We start from the raw sequence: 17,655 nt of genomic DNA on the forward strand, positions 1-17,655 counted from the left end.
AAGGGAAGAGAATACAACACCTCAGCACCAGCTGACCGATAACTCAGCCCCCAAGCCCGACCAAGCTCCGACCGATACCTCCTCCAACCCTGCAGTCTCCCAGCCCTTCCAGCTAACTCCCAGTTACATCCTGGGCATGACGTGCTGTGGTATGGAATACCTCTTTGGTCAGTTTGGGTCAGGTGTCCTGTCTCTGCTTCCTCCTGGCTTCCCCTCCCCCCTGGTAGAGCATGAGGCTCACAAAGTCCTTGGCCAAACCAAAACATCGCTATCAGCTCTGTTCCCGAGCTGAAAGTCAAAACACTGCACTACACCAGCTACCAAGAAGGGGAAAAATGACTGCTACTGCTGAACCCAGGACAAGGAGCTTTAAGGACCCTCCGAATCCAAACCATTGTGTGCTTCCGTGATATCCTCAAGTCCCCTGGGGGGAAGTGAGTGAACAAGCTGTCTGTCTGCGTTTAAACCAGGACGGCAAGGCAAGGCAAGGCAAGGCAACGCCAGGCGAGACCAGGCCAGGAGATGCAAGACAAGGGAAGGCAAGGCCCCTGAAGGGAAGGCCAGGCCAGGTCAGGAAAGGAAAGGCAAGGCCAGTTAAGGCAAGGTAAGGCTAGGCAAGGCAAGGCTAGTCCAGGTCTAGACAGGCCATGTAAGGCCAGGCAAGGCCAGGTAAGGAAAGGCCAGGCAAGGCCAAGCAGGCCAGGGAAAGGCCAGGCCAGGCCAGGCTAATAAAGGCAATGCAAGGCCAGGAAATCACAGGGAAGGCAAAGCCAGGCCAGGCCAGAAAAGGCCAGGCCACACAAGGCCAGGCCAGGCAAGGCCAGGGAAGGCAAGGCCAGGCCAGGCCCCTCCAGGCCAGGCAATGCTAGGCCAGGTAAGGCAGGGTAAAGCAATGCAAGGCACGGCCAGTCGAGGGCAGGCAACCCAAGGCCAGGTTAGGCCAGGTAAGTCAAGGCAAGGAAAGGCCAGGCAAGGCAAGGCAAGACAAGGCAAGGCAAGCGAAGGCAAGGCCAGGCCAGGGCAGGCAAGGCAAGGCAAGGGAAGACAAGACAAGGCAAGGCCAGGCCAGGCCAAGCCGTGCAAGAGAAGACCAGACCAGGCCAGGCAAGGCAAGGCCAAGCAAGGCAAGGCTAGTCCAGGACTGGCCAGTCTATGCAAGGCCAGGGAAAGGCCAGGTAAGGCAAGGTAAAGCAAGGCAAGGCCCATACAGTAGTAGCAGTGCAGGACAGGTAAGGGCAGGTAACGCAAGGCCAGGACAGGTAAGGCCAGGCAAGGGCAGGTAAGGTCAGCCCAATCAAGGCCAGACAGGGCAAGGCCAGGCCAGGTTAGGCCATGCAAGGCAAGGCTAGGCAAGGAAAGGCAAGGCCAGGCCATGCCAGTCTTGGTCAGGCTATACCAAGCACGGCCAGGCAAGGCCAGTTCAGGCAAGGCCAAGCAGGTCAAGGCCAGGCCAGGCCAGGCCAGGCCAGGCAAGGCCAGGATAGGCCAATCATGGCAATGCAAGGCCAGAAAAGGACAAGGAAGGCAAGGCCAGGCCAGGCCAGGCCATGACGGGCCAGGCCAGGCAAGGGAATTCAAAGCAAGGCAAGGCACGGCCAGGCCATGTCAAGCCATGCAAGGAAAGTCAAGACCAGGCCAGGCAAGGCAAGGCAACCAAAGGCAAGGCAAGGCAAGGCAAGTCCAGGCTAGGCCAAGGCATGCAAGGCAAGTGCAGACCAGGCCAGGCAAGACAAGGCAATGCAAGACAAGGCAAGGCAAGGCAAGGGAAGACCACTCCAGGAAACGCAATGCCATGCCAGGTAAGGCTATGCAAGGCAATGCCAGGCAAGGCAAGGAAAGGCAAGGCAAGGCAAGGCAATGCCAGGGAAGGCAAGGAAAGGCAGGTCAAGGCAAGGCAATGCTAGGGAAGGCAAGGCAAGGCAAGGCAATGCCAGGGAAGGCAAGGCAAGACAAGGCAAGGCCCAGCAAGGCAATGCCAGTCCAGGACGGGCAATGCAAGGCCAGCTAAGGCCAGGCAAGGCAAGTTAAAACAAGGCAAAGCAAGGCCAGGAGAGTCCATGCAAGGTCAGGCCAGGCCAGGCCAGGCCTGGCAAGGCCAGGCAAGATAAGGCAAGTCAAGGGAAGGCAAGGCTAGGCAAGGCAACGCAAGGCACGGCCAGTCCAGGACAGGCAATGCAAGGCCTGGTAAAGCCAGGGAAGGCCAGGCCAGGCAAGGTCAGGCCAGGTTAGTCAAGGCCTGGGAAGGCAAGGCCAGGACAGGTCATGACAGGCCAGGCCAAGCAAGGCAATTCAACTCAAGGAAAGTCAAGACAAGTCAAGGAAAGGCAAGGCAAGGAACGGGAAAGCAAGGCAAGTCCAGGATAGGCAATGCAAGGCCAGGTAAGGCCAGGCAAGGAAACACAAGGGAAGGCAAGGCAAGGCAAGGCAATGTCAGGCATGGCAAGGCCAGGCCAGGCAAGTCATGGCAAGGCTAGGCCAGGCAAGGCAAGACAAGACAAGGCAAGGCAAGGCCAGGCCAGGCCAGGCCAGGCCAAGCCATGCAAGGGAAGACCAGACCAGGCCAGGCAAGGCAAGGCCATGCAAGGCAAGGCGAGTCCAGGACTGGCCAGTCCATGCAAGGACAGGGAAAGGCCAGGTAAGGCAAGGTAAGGCAAGGCCCATACAGTAGTAGCAGTGCAGGACAGGTAAGGCAAGGTAAGGCAAGGTAAGACAAGGCATGGCCCATACAGTAGTAGAAATGCAGGACAGGTAAGGCCAGGTAAGAAAGGCCGGGAGAGCCCCGTCCAGGCAAGGGCAGGCAAGGTCAGGCCAATCAAGGCCAGCCAGGGCAAGGCCAGGGCAGGCCAGGCAAGACAAGGCAAGGCAAGGTAAGGCTAGGCAAGGCATGGTAAGGTAAGGCTAGGCAAGGCAAGGCAAGCCCAAGCCAGGCAAGGCAAGGCTAGGCTAGGGAAGGCAAACTTAGGCCAGGCCAGGCCAGGCAACGCAATGCCAGGTAATATAAGGCCAGGCAAGGCAACGTAAGGCAATGCAAAGCAATGCAAGGCCAGGCCAGGAAATGCAATGCCAGGTACTATAAGGCCAGGACAGGCAAGGGAAGGCTTGGGAAGGCCAGGCCAGGCAAGGCCAGTCAAGGCCATTAAAGACAAGGCAAGGCAGAGCAAGGCAAAGCAAGGCCAAGCATGGCCAGGCCATGCCAGGCCAGGCTAGGCCAGAGAAGGAAAGCAAAGGCAGGGCAAGTCAGTGCAAGGCAAGGCAAGGCGTGGCTAGGCAAGGCAAGGCCAGGCCAAGCCATGCAAGGCAAATCCAGACCAGGACAAGCAAGGCAAGACAATGCAAGGCAAGGCCAGGCCAGGCCAGGATAGGAGATGCAAGGCCAGGTAAGGCAAAGCAAGGCAAGGCACAGCAAGGCCAGGACAGGGCAGGCCAGTCCAGGCAAGGGCTGGCCAGGCAAGGCACGGGAAGGCCAGGCCTGGGCAAGCCAGGCAAAGCAATTCAGTGCAATGCAAGTCAAGGGAAGGGAAGGCAAGGCCGGGCCAGGTGAGGCCATGACAGGCAATGCAAGGCCAGGCAAGGCAAGGCCAAGCCACGCCAGGCCTGGCAAGGCCAGGTAAGGCAATGCAAGGGAAGACAAGGTAAGGCAAGTCCACGACAGGCAATGGAAGGCCTGGTAATGCAAGGCAGGGCCAGGCCAGGAAAGGCCGGGCCAGGAAAGGCCGGGCCAGGTCATACAAAACCAGGGCACGCCATTCAAGGCCAGGCAAGGCCAGGCAAGGCAAGGGAAGTAAGGCAAGGGAAGGGAAGGTAATGCAAGGCAATGCAAAGCAAGACTAGGCCAGGCAAGGCCAGTCAAGACAAGGCAAGCAAAGACAAGGTAAGGCCAGGCCAGGCAAGGCAAGGCAAGGCTACACAAGGCGAGGAAAGGCAAGGTAAGGCATGTCCAGGACAGGCAATGGAAGGCCTGATAAGGCAAGACAAGGCCAGCCCAGGAAAGGCCAGGCCAGGCCAGGTCATACAAAAGGAGGGCAGGCCAGGCAAGGCCAGGCAAGGAAAGGCAAGGCAAGACAAGGCCAGTCCAAGACAGGCAATGCAAGATCATGTAAGGACAGCTAAGTCAAGGCCAGGCCAGGCCATAAAGGCAAGGCAAGGCCTGGCCACGCAAGGCAAGGCAAGGCCAGGCCAGGCAAGGCAAAGCTAGGCAAGGGAAAGCCTGTCCACGACTGGCCAGGCAAGGCAAGGTAAGGCAAGGCCAGGCAAGGCAAGGCCAGGACAGGCAGTGCAAATCCAGGACAGGCCAGGCAAGGCCAGGTAAGGCAAGGCCAGGAGAAGCCATGCCAGGCAAGGCAAGGCCAGGCCAGGCCAGGAGAGGCAAGGCCAGGCAAGGCAAGGCAAGGCAAGGAGAGGCAAGGCAAGGCAAGGCCAGTGTAGGACAGGTAATGGAAGGCCAGTTAAGGCCTGGTAAGGCAATGTAAGGCAAGGCAAGGCATGGCAAGGCTAGGCAAGGCAAGGCAAGGCAAGGCAAGGCAAGGACTGTCTAGGACAGGTAATGCAAGGCCAGGTAATGCCTGGTAAGTAAGGCAAGGCAATGCAAGGCAAGGCAAGGCAATGCAAAGCAACTCCAGGACAGTGACTGCTAGGCCAGGTAGGGCCAGGTAAGGCAATGCAAGGCAAGGCCAGTCCAGGACAGGCAACACAAGGCCAGATAAGGCCAGGTAGGGCAAGGCAAGAAAAAAGCCAGGCAAGGCAAGGCAAGGCAAGACAAGTGAATGCAAGGCAAGGCCAGACCAGGCCAGGCCAGGCCACGAAGGCAAGGCCCGGCCAGGCCAGACAAGGCAAGTTAAGGCCAGGCATGGCAAGGAAAGTCTGGGCAGGGCAAGGCAAGGCCAGTCCAGGACTGGCCAGTCCATGCAAGGCCAGGTAAAGGCCATGTAAGGCAAGGTAAGGCAAGGCAAGGCCCATACAGTAGTTGCAGTTCAGGCCAAGTAAGGCCAGGTAAGGCAAGCCCAGGACAGGTAAGGCCAAGTAAGGCAAGGCCTGGCCAGCCAAGGCCAGGCAAGGGCAGGCAAGCTCAGGCCAATCAAGGCCAGCCAGGGCAACGCCAGTCCAGGCTAGGCCATGCAAGGAAAGGCTAGGCAGGGAAAAGCAAGGCAAGGCAAGGCAACAGAAGGCCAGGCAAGGCCAGTCCAGGCAAGGCCAGGCCAGGCAAGGCAATTCAAAGCAAGGCAAGGCTAGGCAAGGCTAGGCAAAGCAAGGCAAGGCTAGGCAAGGCAAGGCAATGCAAGGCAAGGCAAGTCCACGACAGGCAATGCTAGGCCAGGTAAGGCCAGGTAAGTTAATGCAAGGCAATACAAGCCCAGGACAGGCAATGCAAGGCCTGGTAAGGCCAGGTAAGGCAAGGCAAGGAAAGGCCAGGCAAGGAAAGGCAAGACAAGGCAAGGAAAGGGAAGGCCAGGCCAGGCCAGGCAATGCAATGCCAAGTAATATAAGGGCAGGACAGGCAAGGGAAGGCTTGGTAAGGGCAGGCCAGGCAAAGCCAGTCAAGGCCATTAAAGACAAGGCAAGGCAAGGCAAGGCAAAGCAAGGCAAAGCAAGGACAAGCAAGGCCAGGCCATGCCAGGCCAGGCTAGGCCAGAGAAGGCAAGGACAGGCAGCGCAAGTGAGTGCAATGCAAGGTAAGGCAAGGCCAGGCCAAGCCATGCAAGGCAAATCCAGACCAGGACAAGCAAGGCAAGACAATGCAAGGCCAGGCAGCGCAAGTGAGTGCAATGCAAGGTAAGGGAAGGCCAGGCCAAGCCATGCAAGGCAAATCCAGACCAGGACAAGCAAGGCAAGACAATGCAAGGCCAGGCCAGGCCAGGCCCGACCAGGAGATGCAAGGCCAGGCAAGGAAAGGTAAGGCAAGGCAAGGCCAGGCTAGGCCAGGCCAGGCCAATAAAGGCAAGGCAAGGAAAGGTGAGGAAAATGAAGGCCAGGCCTGGCAAGTCAAGGCCAGGCCAGGTAAGGACAATCAAGGCAAGGCGAGGAAAGGCAAGGCGAAGGCCAGGCCAGGCCAGGCCAGGCAAGTCAAGGCCAGGCCAGGCAAGGACAATCAAGGCAAGGCAAGGCAAGGGAAGGCAAGGCAAAGCAAGGCAAGGAAAGCCAGGCCAGGCCTGGCAAGGCAAGGCAAGTCATGGCAAGGCCAGGCAAGGCAAGACAAGGCAATGAAAGGCAAGACCAAGACAGGCAATGCAAGGCCAGGTAATTCCAGGTAATTCAAGGACGGGTGAGTCCAGGCCAGGCAATCCAATTCAGAGCAATGCAAGGGAAGGGAAGGGAATGCAAGGCCAGGCCATGCCAAGGAAAGGCCAGGCTATGACATGCCAGGAAAAACCAGGCCAGACAAGGCCAGACAAGAGCAGGGAAGGCCAGGCCAGACCAGTCAATAAAAGGCCAGGTAAGAAAAGGCCAGGCCAGACGAGGCCAGAGAAGGTCAGGAAAGACAAGGCCAGGCCAGGTCAGGCCATGGCAGGACAGGCAATCTCAGGTCAGGCCATGGCAGGACAGGCAATCTCAGGCCAGGCCAGGCCAGGGATTGCCAGGCAAGACAAGGTCAGGCCCGGCCAATGTAGGCAAGGCCTGGCCAGCAAGGCACGGCAAGGCCTGGACAGGGCAGGCCAGTCCAGGCAAGGGCTGGCCAGGCAAGGCATGGCAAGGCCAGGCCTAGGCAGGCCAGGCCAGGCAATTCAGTGCAATGCAAGTCAAGGGAAGAGAAGGCAAGGCTGGGCCAGATGAGGCCATGACAGGCAATGCAAGGCCAGGCAAGACAAGACCAAACCAGGCCAGGCCTGGCAAGGCCAGGTAAGGCAATGCAAGGCAAGACAAGGTAAGGCAAGTCCACGACAGGCAATGGAAGGCCGGGTAACGTAAAGCAAGGCCAGGCTAGGAAAGGCCAGGCCAGGAAAGGCCAGGCCAGGCCAGGTCATACAAAACCAGGGCATGCCAGGCAAGGCCAGCCGAGGCGAGGCAAGGCAAGGCAAAGCGAGGCAAGGCAAGCGAAGACAAGGTAAGTCCAGGCAAGGCAAGGCAAGGCAAGGGAAGGTAATGCATGGCAATGCAAGGCAAGACTAGGACAGTCGAGGCCAGTCAAGACAAGGCAAGCGAAGGCAAGGTAAGGCCAGGAAAGGCAAGGCAAGGCAAGGGAAGGTAAGGCTAGGGAAGGACAGGCCAGGCAATGAAGGCAAGGCAAGGCAAGGCGAGGCAAGGCTAGACAAGGCAAGGCTGTTAGCGGTGAGAAGAAGCAAGACATGCCAACCCAATATGGGTGATAAGCAAGCTTCTACTTTATTCGTGGCGCACATCCCTTATATCCACGTGGTGTTAGCCACGCCTACTAGTCACAGCGGTATTGGTTAGTTCTACATGGCTTCCTTTACATTCTCTTCCCATGTCTGGTTTCCGGTTACCTGTGAGGCCTACACTTTGCTTTGCTCGCACAAGGCCTCTAAGGATCCATGGCCTTGCTCTTGGCGCCATTCTGCAACACCTGACCTGGCCTTACCTGGCCTTGCCTGGCCTTGCCTATCCTTACCTGGCCTTGCATGGACTGGCCAGTCCTGGACTGGTCTTGCCTTGCCTAGCCTTACCTTGCCTTGTCTGGCTATTTCTTGTCTAGTCTTACATTGCTTAGCCTGCCCTTTCCTTCCCTTACCTTTCCTGGCCTGGCTATTTCTTGTCTAGTCTTACATTGCTTAGCCTGCCCTTTCCTTCCCTTACCTTGCCTGGCCTGGCCTTTCCTTCCCTTACCTTGCCTGGCCTGGCCTTGCCTTGCCTGGTGTGGCCTGGCAGCACCTGGCTTGCCTGGCCTTTCATTTTCTTGCCTTGCTTTTTCTGGCCTGGCCTTGCCTTGCCTTGCCTTGCCTTGCCTTCCCCTGCCCTGCGCTGCCCTGCCCTGCCCTGCCTTGCCTTGCTTTGCCTTGCCCTGCCCTGCCATGCCCTGCCTTTCCCTGCCTTGCCTTTCCTGGCCTTGCCTTGCCTTTCATTTCCTTGCCTTGCCTTGCCTGGCTTTGCCTTGCCTTGAATTTCCTTTACTGGCCTGGCGTGGCCTGGCGTTGGCTGGCCTTGTCTGTCCTGATATTACCTATCCTTACCTGGCCTTACCTCGTCTTATCTGGCATTGCAATGCCTGTCCTGGCATGTCCCGGAGTGGCCTTGCACTGCCTTGCATTGCTGTGCTTTGCCTTGCCTTGCTTTGATTTGCCTAGACTCACCTGTCCTTCCCTGGCCTGGCCTGGCCTGCCCTTAACTGGACTGTCCTAGCTTGCCTGGCCTGGCCTTGCCTTGCCTGTCCTTGCCTTGCCTGGCCAGTCCTGGACAGACCTTGCCTTGCTATCCTTACCTTGCCTTGCCTGGCCTTGCCTTGCTTTGCCTGGCTTGGCCTAGACTTGCCTTCATAACCTGGCCTGGCCTTGGCTTACCTGGCCTTACCAGGCCTTGCATTGCCTGTCCTGGACTGGCCTTGCTTTGCCTAGCCTTACCTTGCCTTGCCTTGCCTGGACTTGTATGGCCTGGCATGGCCTGGCATGGCCTTTCCTTGCCTGCCCATGTCTTGCCTCGCCTGGCCTTGTCTTGACTTGCCTTGCCTTGTATTACCTTGCCTTGCCTGGACTTGCCTGGCCTGCCCTGGTTTTGTATGACCTGGACTGGCTTGGCTTGGCCTTGCCTGGCCTTACCAAGCTTTCCATTGCCTGTCCTGGAGCTGCCTAAACTTGCTTTTCCTTGCGTTGTGTAGCCTTGCCTTGTCTAGGCTTGCCTTGCTTTGCATTGATTGTCTGGCCTGTCCTTCCCTTGCCTTGCCTTGCCTTGCCTTGCCTTGTCTTGACTTGCCTTGACTTGCATGGCCTTGCCTGGCCTGGACTGGCCTGGACTTGCCTTGCCGTGCCTTGCATTGCTTTGCTTTGCCTGGCCTTGTATTCACGGACTGGCCTGTCCTGGCCTTGGCTTACCTGGCTTTACCTGGCCTTGCATTGCCTGTCCTGGACTGGCCTCGCCTTGCCTTGCTTTGCTTTGCCTTGCTTTTCCTGGCCTTGCCTGGCCTGGTCTGTCCTGGTTTGTCCTGGCCTTGCCTTGCCTGGCCATGCCTGGCCTGGCCTTCTCTTACCTTGCCTTGCCTTGTATTGCCTTGCCTTGCCTGGCCTTGCATTGCCCTGATTTTGTATGACCTGGCCCGGCCTGGCCTTACCAGGCCATCCATTGCCTGTCTTGGACTTGCTTTACCTTGTGTTGCCTTGCCTTTCCTAGCCTGGCCTTGCTTTGCGTAACCAGGCCTTCCATTGCCTGTCGTGGACTTGCCTTACCTTGTCTTGCCTTGCATTTCCTTACCTGGCCTTGCCAGGCCTGGCCTGGTTTGGTCTTGCCTTGCCTGGCCTTGCATTGCCTGTCATGGCCTCATCTGGCCCGGCCTTGCCTTCCCTTCCCTTGACTTGCATTTCACTGAATTGCCTGGCCTGGCCTGCCTAGGCCTGGCCTTGCCGTGCCTTGCTGGCCAGGCCTTGCCTGACCTGGCCTGCCCTGGCCTTGCCTGTCCAGGCCTTGCCTGGACTGGCCTGGCCTGGTCTGGCCTGGCCTGACCTCTTCTTGACTGGCAATCCCTGGCCTGCCCTTACATCTCCCTGACTGCCCTGGCCTGGCCTGCCCTGAGATTGCCTGTCCTGCCGTGCCTGACCTGGCCTGGCCTTGTCTTTCCTGACCTTCTCTGGTCTTGTCTGGCCTGGCCTTTTCTTACCTGGCCTTTTCTTGCCTGGTCTGGCCTGGCCTTCCCTGCTCTTGTCTGGCCTTGCCTGTCCTGGCTTTTCCTGGCATGTCATAGCCTGGCCGTTCCTTACCTGGCCTTGCATTGCCTGGCATGCCTTGGCATGCCCTGGCCTTGCATTCCCTTCCCTTCCCTTGCATTGCTCTGAATTGGATTGCCTGGCCTGGACTCACCTGTCCTTGAATTACCTGGAATTACCTGGCCTTGCATTGCCTGTCTTGGTCTTGCCTTTCATTGCCTTGCCTGGATTTGCCTGGCCTGCCCTGGTTTTGTATGACCTGGACTGGCCTGGCCTGGACTTTTCCTGGATTTTCCAAGCCTACCCTTGCTGGTCCTGGACTTGCCTAAACTTGCCTTGCCTTGCCTTGTGTAGTCTTGCCTTGTCAATCCTTGCCTTGCCTTGACTTGCCTGGCCTGGCCTGCCCTTGCCTTGCCTTGCATTGCCTTGCTTCGCCTTGTCTTGCCTTGATTGTCTGTCCTTCCCTTCCCTTCCCTTCCCTTCCCTTCCCTTCCCTTCCCTTCCCTTCCCTTCCCTTCCCTTCCCTTCCCTTCCCTTCCCTTGCCTTGCCTTGCCTTGCCTAGCCTAGACTTACCTTGCTTTGCCTTGCCTTGCCTGGCCCTGCCTTCGTGGCCTGGCCTGGCCTTGTCTTACCTGGCCTTACCAGGCCTTGCATTTCCTGTCCTGGACAGGCCTTGCCTTGTCTAGCCTTACCTTGCCTTGCCTGGCCTTGCCTGGCATGGCCTGGCCTTGCCTTCCCTGGCCTAGCCTGGCCTTTCATTCCCTGGCCTTACCTGGCCTTGCATTGCCTGTCCTGGGACTTGCCTTGGACTGACTTGCCTTGACTGGCCTGCCCTGGCCTGGCCTTTCCTTGCCTTGCCTTATCTGGCCTTCCGTTGCCTGTCCTGGACTGGCCTCGCCTTGCCTTGCAGTGCATTACCTGGCCTAGCATTGCCTGTCCTGGAGAGGCCTTGCATTGCATTGCCTTGCCTTGCATTGTCTTGCCTTGCCTTACTTACCAGGCCCTACCTGGCCTTGCATTACCTGTCCTAGACTGTCCTTGCCTTGCCTTGCAATGTCTGGCCTTGCCTTGCCTTGCATATCCTTACCTCACCTTACCTGGCCTAGCATTACCTGTCCTAGACTGTCCTTGCCTTGCCTTGCAATGTCTGGCCTTGCCTTGCCTTGCATATCCTTACCTCACCTTACCTGGCCTAGCATTGCCTGTCCTGGACTGCCCTTGAATTGCCTTGCCTTCCTTTGCCTGGCCTTGCCTTGCCTTGCCTTGCCTTGCTTTGCTTTGCCTGGCCTTGCCTTGCCTCTCCTTGTCTTGCCTGGCCTGGCCTGGCCTGGCCTTGCCTTGCCTTACATGGCATTGCTTCTTGTGGCCTTGGCTTGCCTGGCCTTGAATGGCCTGGCCTTGCCTTGTCTTGCCTTGTATTGCCTTGCCTTGCCTGGCCTTGTCTGGCCTGTCCTGGACTTGCACTGCCTGTCCTGGACTTGCCTTGCCTTGCCTTGCCTTGCTTTGCTTGCCTTGCCTTGCTTTGCCTTGCCTTGCCTAGCCTTGCCTTGCCCTACCTTGATTTGCCTTGACTTGAAATACCTTGCCTGGCCTATCCTGTTATGACCTGGCCTGGCCTTGTGTTCCCTGGCCTTGAGTTGCCTGGCCTTGCCTGTCTTGGCCTTGCCTCCCCTGGCCTTCCCTGGCTTAACCTGGCCTTGCATTGCCTGTCCTGGACTGGCCTTACCTTGCCTTGCCTAGCCTTGTTTTCCCTTACCTTACCTTACCTTGACGTGCCTGCCTTGCCTTGCCTTGCCTTTCCTGGCCTTTCCTTGCCTTTCCTTGCCTGGCCTTTCCATGGCTTGCCTTACCTGGCCTTTCCTTGCCTGGCCTTTCCATGGCTTGCCTTACCTGGCCTTACCTGGCCTTGCTTGCCTAGCCTCACCTGGCCTTACCTGCCCTTGCCTGGCTTGGGCTGGCCTTGTCTTGCCTTACCTGGCCTGCATTGCCTGTCCTGAATGAGCCTTGCCTTGTCTTGCCTTGCCTTGCCTTGCCTTGCCTGGCCTTCCAAGGGTTTGCCTATACTGGCCTCTCCTTGCATTTCCTGGCATAGGCTGTCCTGGCCTTTCATGGGCTGTCCTGGCCTTGCCTTCCCTTGCCTGACCTGGCCTTTCCTTGCCTTACCTGACCTTACCTGGACTTGCACTGCCTGTCCTGGCCTGTCCTCAACTGAACTTGCCGTATCTGGCCTTGCATTGGCAGTCCTGGTCTTGACTGGCCTTGCCTGGCCTGGCCTTGCCTGCCCTTGCCTGGCTTGGGCTGGCCTGGCCTTGCCTTACCTGGCCTTACCTGGCCTGCATTGCCTGTTTGGGACGAGCCTTGCCTTGCTTTGCCTTGCCTTGCCTAGCCTTGCCTCTCCTGGCCTGGCCTGGCCTGGCCTGCCTTGCATTCCCTGGCCTTGCCTTGCCTTGCATTGCCTTGCCTTGCCTGGCATGGTCTGGACTTTCCTTGCATGGCTTGGCCTGGCCTGGCATGGCCTGTCCTTGCCTTGCCTCACCTTGCCTTGCCTTGCCTTGCCTTGCCTTGCCTTGCCAGTCCTTGCTTGGCCTTACCTTGCCTGGCCTTTCTTTTCCTTGCCTTCCCTTGATTTACCTTTCCTTGCCTTGCTTGGCCTTGCCTTCCCTTGCCTGTCCTTGCCTTGCCTTGCCTGGACTTGCCTGGACTTGCCTGGCCTGCCTTTGCCTTGCCTTCCCTGGCCTTGCTTGCCTTCCCTTGCCTTGCCTGGCCTGGCCTGGCCTGTTTTTGTATGACCTGGCCTAGCCTGGCCTGGCCTGGCATTGCATGGCCTTACCTGGCCTTGCATTGCCAGTCCTGGACTTGCCTAGCCTTGCCTTGCCTTGCCTTGCTTAGCCTTGCCTTGCCTTGCCTTGCCTTGCCTAGCCTGGCCTTCCCTTGCATGACCTGGCCTATCATGGCGTGTGCTAGCATGGCCTTGCCTGATCTTTACCTGGCCTGGCCTGGCCTGGCTTTGTCTTGCCTGTCCTTGCCTGGCTTGGCCTTACCTTGCCTGGCATTGCCTAGCCTTGCCTTGCCTTCCTTTGCCTTGCCTTGCCTGGCCTTGACTGGCTTGGCCTTTCCTGGTCTTACCTGGCCTTACCTGGTCTTGCATTGTATGTCCTGGACTGTCCTGGACTGGACTGGGCTTGCCTTGTCTTGCCTGGCCTAGTCTGGCCTTGCCTTGCATTGCCTGCCCTGGTCTGGCCTTGCTTACCTGGCCTGGCCTGGCCTGGCCTGGTCTTGCCTGGCCTTACCTGGTTTTGCCTTGCCTTGCCTTGTCTGCCTGGGCTCCCTTGGTGTGGACTGGCCTTGCCTGGCCTGGCCTGGTCTTGCCTGGCCTATCCTTAATGGCCTATCCTTACCTGGCCTGGCCTTGCCTGGCCTTGCCTTGCCTTGCCCTGACTAGGCTGCCTTGCCTGGCCTTGCCTTGCCTAGCATTTCCTGACCTGGCCTGGATTTCCTTGCCTTGCCTTGCCTGGCCTTGCCTTGCCTCTCATTTCCTTGCCTTGCCTGGCCTTGCCTTGCCTGGCCTTGCCTTGCCTTGAATTTCCTTTACTGGCCTGGCGTGGCCTGGCATTGGCTGGCCTTGTCTGTCCTGATATTACCTATCCTTACCTGGCCTTACCTGGTCTTATCTGGCATTGCAGTGCCTGCCCTGGTATGTCCCAGAGTGGCCTTGCACTGCCTTGCATTGCCTTGCCTTGCCTGGCCTTGCTTTGATTTGCCTAGACTCACCTGTCCTTCCCTGGCCTGGCCTGGCCTGCCCTTGACTGGACTGTCCTAGCTTGCCTGGCCTGGCCTTGCCTGTCCTTGCCTTGCCTGGCCAGTCCTGGACAGGCCTTGCCTTGCTAGCCTTACCTTGCCTTGCCTGGCCTGGCCTGGCCTTGCCTTCATGGTCTGGCCTGGCCTTGGCTTACCTGGCCTTACCAGGCCTTGCATTGCCTGTCCTGGACTGGCCTTGCCTTGCCTAGTCTTACCTTGCCTTGCCTTGCCTTGCATGGCCTGGCCTGGCCTTTCCTTGCCTGCCCATGTCTCGCCTGGCCATGTCTTACCTCACCTGGCCTTGTCTTGCCTTGCCTTGTATTACCTTACCTTGCCTGGCATTGCCTAACCTTGCCTTGCCTTCTTTTGCCTTGCCTTGCCTGGCCTTGACTGGCTTGGCCTTTCCTGGTCTTACCTGGCATTACCTGGTCTTGCCTTGCATGTCCTGGCCTCTCCTGGACTGGACTGGGCTTGCCTTGCCTTGCCTTGCCTTGCCTGGCCTAGTCTGGCCTTGCCTTACATTGCCTGTCCTGGACTGGCCTTGCCTTGCCTAGTCTGGCCTTGCCTTACATTGCCTGTCCTGGACTGGCCTTGCCTTGCCTAGCCTTACCTTGCCTTGCCTTGCCTGGGCTTGCATGGCCTGGCATGGCCTGGCCTGGCCTTTCCTTGCCTGCCCATGTCTCGCCTGGCCATGTCTTGCCTCACCTGGCCTTGTCTTGCCTCACCTGGCCTTGTCTTGACTTGCCTTGCCTTGTATTACCTTACCTTGCCTGGCATTGCCTAACCTTGCCTTGCCTTCCTTTGCCTTGCCTTGCCTGGCCTTGACTGGCCTGGCCTTTCCTGGTCTTACCTGGCATTACCTGGTCTTGCCTTGCATGTCCTGGCCTCTCCTGGACTGGACTGGGCTTGCCTTGCCTTGTCTGGCCTTGCCTGGCCTAGTCTGGCCTTGCCTTGCATTGCCTGTCCTGGACTGGCCTTGCCTTGCCTAGCCTTACCTTGCCTTGCCTTGCCTTGCCTGGGCTTGCATGGCCTGGCATGGCCTGGCCTGGCCTTTCCTTGCCTGCCCATGTCTCGCCTGGCCATGTCTTGCCTCGCCTGGCCTTGTCTTGACTTGCCTTGCCTTGTATTACCTTGCCTTGCCTGGACTTGCCTGGCCTGCCCTGGTTTTGTATGACCTGGACTGGCTTGGCTTGGCCTTGCCTGGCCTTACCAAGCTTTCCATTGCCTGTCCTGGAGCTGCCTAAACTTGCCTTTCCTTGCGTTGTGTAGCCTTGCCTTGACTAGGCTTGCCTTGCCTAGGCTTGCCTTGCCTTGCCTTGATTGTCTGGACTGTCCTTCCCTTGCCTTGCCTTGCCTTCCCGTCCCTTGCCTTGCCTTGCCTTGCCTTGCCTTGAATGGCCTTGCCTTGCCTGGCCTGGCCTGGCCTTGACCTGCTTGGCCTTGCCTGGCCTGGCCTTGCCTAGCCTAGCCTTATGTTGCCTTTCCTTGCCTTGCCTGGCCTGGCCTGGCCTTGCCTTCCCTTTCTTTGGCTTGTCTCGTATTTTCTTGCCTTGACTTACCTGGCCTTACCTCGCCTTGCGTTGCCTGTCCTGGACTGGCCTTGCCTTGCATTACCTTGCCTGGCCTTACCTGGCCTAGCATTGCCTTCTCCTGCCTTGCCTTGCCTTGCCTTCCTTGCCTTGCCTTGCCTGCCCTGGCCTGGCCTCGCCTGGCTTGCCTGGTGTTGCCTTGCCTTCCCTTGCCCTGCCTTGCCTTGCCTTGCCTTTTCTTGGCTTCCCTTACCTGCCGTTGCCTTGCCTTGCCTTGCAAAGCCTTACCTGGCATAGCATTGCCTTTCCTGGAGTGGCCTTGCCTTCCTTGCCTTGCATTGCCTTGCCTTGCTTGGCCTGGTCTGAACTTGTCTTGCATGGCTTGGTGTGGTCTGACCTTACCAGGCCTTGCATTCCTTGTCCTGGACCTGCCTTGCCATGCCTTGCCTTGCCTTGCCTCGCCTTGCCTCGCCTGGCCTTACTTGGCCTTCCATTTCCTGGCCTGGCCTGGCATTGCATTCCCATCCCTTGCCTTACATTGCACTGAATTGCCTTGCCTGGCCTTACCTGGCCTGCCCTTGTATTACCTTTCCTTACCTGGCCTTGCAGTGCCTGGCCTTGCCTGGAATGGCCTGGCGTTGCCTTGCCTTGCCTTCCTTCACTTTCCCTGCCTTGCCTTGACTTGCTTGACTTGCCCTGCCTTGCCTTGCCTGGCCTTGCCTTGCCTGGCTTTGATTGGCCTGTCCTTGACTGTCCTTTCCTAGCCTTCCATAACCTATCCTTGAATTGCCTTGCCCTGCCTAGATTGTCCTCACCTGGCCTAGCCTGGCCTGGTCTGGCCTGGCCTGGCCTTGCCTTGCCTTGCCTTGCATGGACTGTCCTGTCCTGTCCTTGCCTTGCCTTGCTTTGCCTTGCCTTGCCTTGCTTTGCATGGACTGTCCTGTCCTGTCCTTGCCTTGCCTTGCTTTGCCTTGCCTTGCCTTGCTTTGCCTTGCCTTACCTTGCCTCGCCTCGCCTCGCCTCGTCTTGCCTTGCCATGCCTGCCTGGCCTGTCTTTCCCTTGCCTTGCCTTGCCTTACCTTGCCTTGTATGGCCTTGCCTTGCCTGGCCTTGCCTGGCCTTACCTGGCCTTACCTGGCCTTGCATTGCCTGTCCTGGCCTGTCCTGGACTTGTGTTGCCTTGCCTTGCCTTGCCTTGCCTTGCCTAACCTTGCCTTACTTACCAGGCCTTACCTGGCCTTGCATTGGACTTGGACTTTGCCTGTCCTGGACTTGCCTTGCCTTGTCTGGCCTTGCCTGGACTAGCCTGCCTTGCCTTGCCTTGCCTTGCCTGGCCTTTCCTGTCCCTTCCTGGCCTGGCCTTGGTCTAGCCTTGCCTTGCCTGGCATTGCCTGGCCTGGCCTTGCCTTGCCTTGCCTGGTCCTGCCTTGCCTTGCCTGGCATTGCCTGGCCTGGCCTTGCCTTGCCTCTCCTTTCTTGGCATTGCCTGACCTGGCCTTGCCTTGCCTTGCCATGCCTTGCCTTGCCTTGCCTTGCATTGCCTTGCCTTATTTTGCCTTACCAGGCCTTAACTGGCTTTCCATTACCTATTCTAGACTGTCCTTGCTTTCCTTGCCTTTCCTTGCCTTGTATTGCCTTTCCTTGCCTTGTATTGCCTTTCCTTGCCTGGCCTCGCCTGGCCTGGCCTGGTTTTGTATGACCTGGCCTAGCCTGGCCTGGCCTGGCCTTGACTGGCCTTACCTGGACTTGCATTGCACGTTCTGCACTTCCCTCGCCTTGCTTTCCCTCGCCTTTCCTTGACTTGACTTGCCTCTCCTTGCTTTCACTGCCTTGCCTTGGTTGCCTTGTATTACCTTGCCTGGCCTGGCATGGCCTGGTTTTGTATGAGCTGGCCTAGCCTGGCCTGGCCTTGCCTTTCCTGTCCTGGACTTGCCTTGCCTTGGTTGCCTTTGCGTTGCCTGGCCTGGCCTTGCCTTTCCTGTCCTGGACTTGCCTTGCCTTGATTGCCTTTGCGTTGCCTGGCCTGGCCTGGCCTGTCTGTACCTGGCCTGGCCTTTCCTGGCCTAGCCTGGCCTGGCCTGGCCTGGCTGTACCTGGCCTGGCCTTTCCTGGCCTAGCCTGGCCTGGCCTTTCCTCGCCTAGCCTGGCCTGGCTTGGCCTGGCCTGGCATTACCTATCATGCACTTCTCTGGCGTTGCCTGGCCTGGATTTGCCTGTCCTTCCCTTTCCTGTCCTTGCCTTGCTTTGTCTTGCTTTGCCTTGCCTGCCTTTCCTTGCCTGCCTTGCCTTGCCTTGCCTGCTTTGCCTTGCCTGGCCTTGCCTTGCCTTATCTTCCCTTGCCTTGCTTTGCCTTGCTTGGCTTTGCATTGCCTGTCCTGGACTGGCCTTGCCTGGCTTTACCTGACCTTGCATTGCCTGTCCTGGACTGGCCTTGCATTGCTTTGCTTTGCTTTGCCTTGCTTTTCCTGGCCTTGCCTGGCCTGGTCTGGGCTGGTTTGTCCTGGCCTTGTCTTGCCTTGCCTTG

General features: G+C 58.3%; 2 protein-coding genes across 2 annotated transcripts in view; one reads left to right on the forward strand and one right to left on the reverse strand.

Moving 5' to 3' along the window:
• The window catches only part of LOC133280764 (olfactory receptor 14C36-like), a 781,395-nt gene that overhangs the window by 733,904 nt on the left and 29,836 nt on the right, over positions 1–17,655 (reverse strand). The window lies entirely within an intron of this gene.
• LOC133280763 (olfactory receptor 14C36-like) overlaps positions 1–17,655 on the forward strand; it is a 377,076-nt gene that overhangs the window by 120,604 nt on the left and 238,817 nt on the right. The gene's annotated exons all lie outside the window — the stretch shown is intronic.

Source organism: Pezoporus flaviventris, unplaced genomic scaffold (assembly GCF_033815535.1).
Source record: "Pezoporus flaviventris isolate CSIRO_AGI_PZ_B2104156 unplaced genomic scaffold, CSIRO_AGI_Pfla_v1 ptg000088l, whole genome shotgun sequence".
Lineage (NCBI taxonomy): Eukaryota > Metazoa > Chordata > Aves > Psittaciformes > Psittacidae > Pezoporus > Pezoporus flaviventris.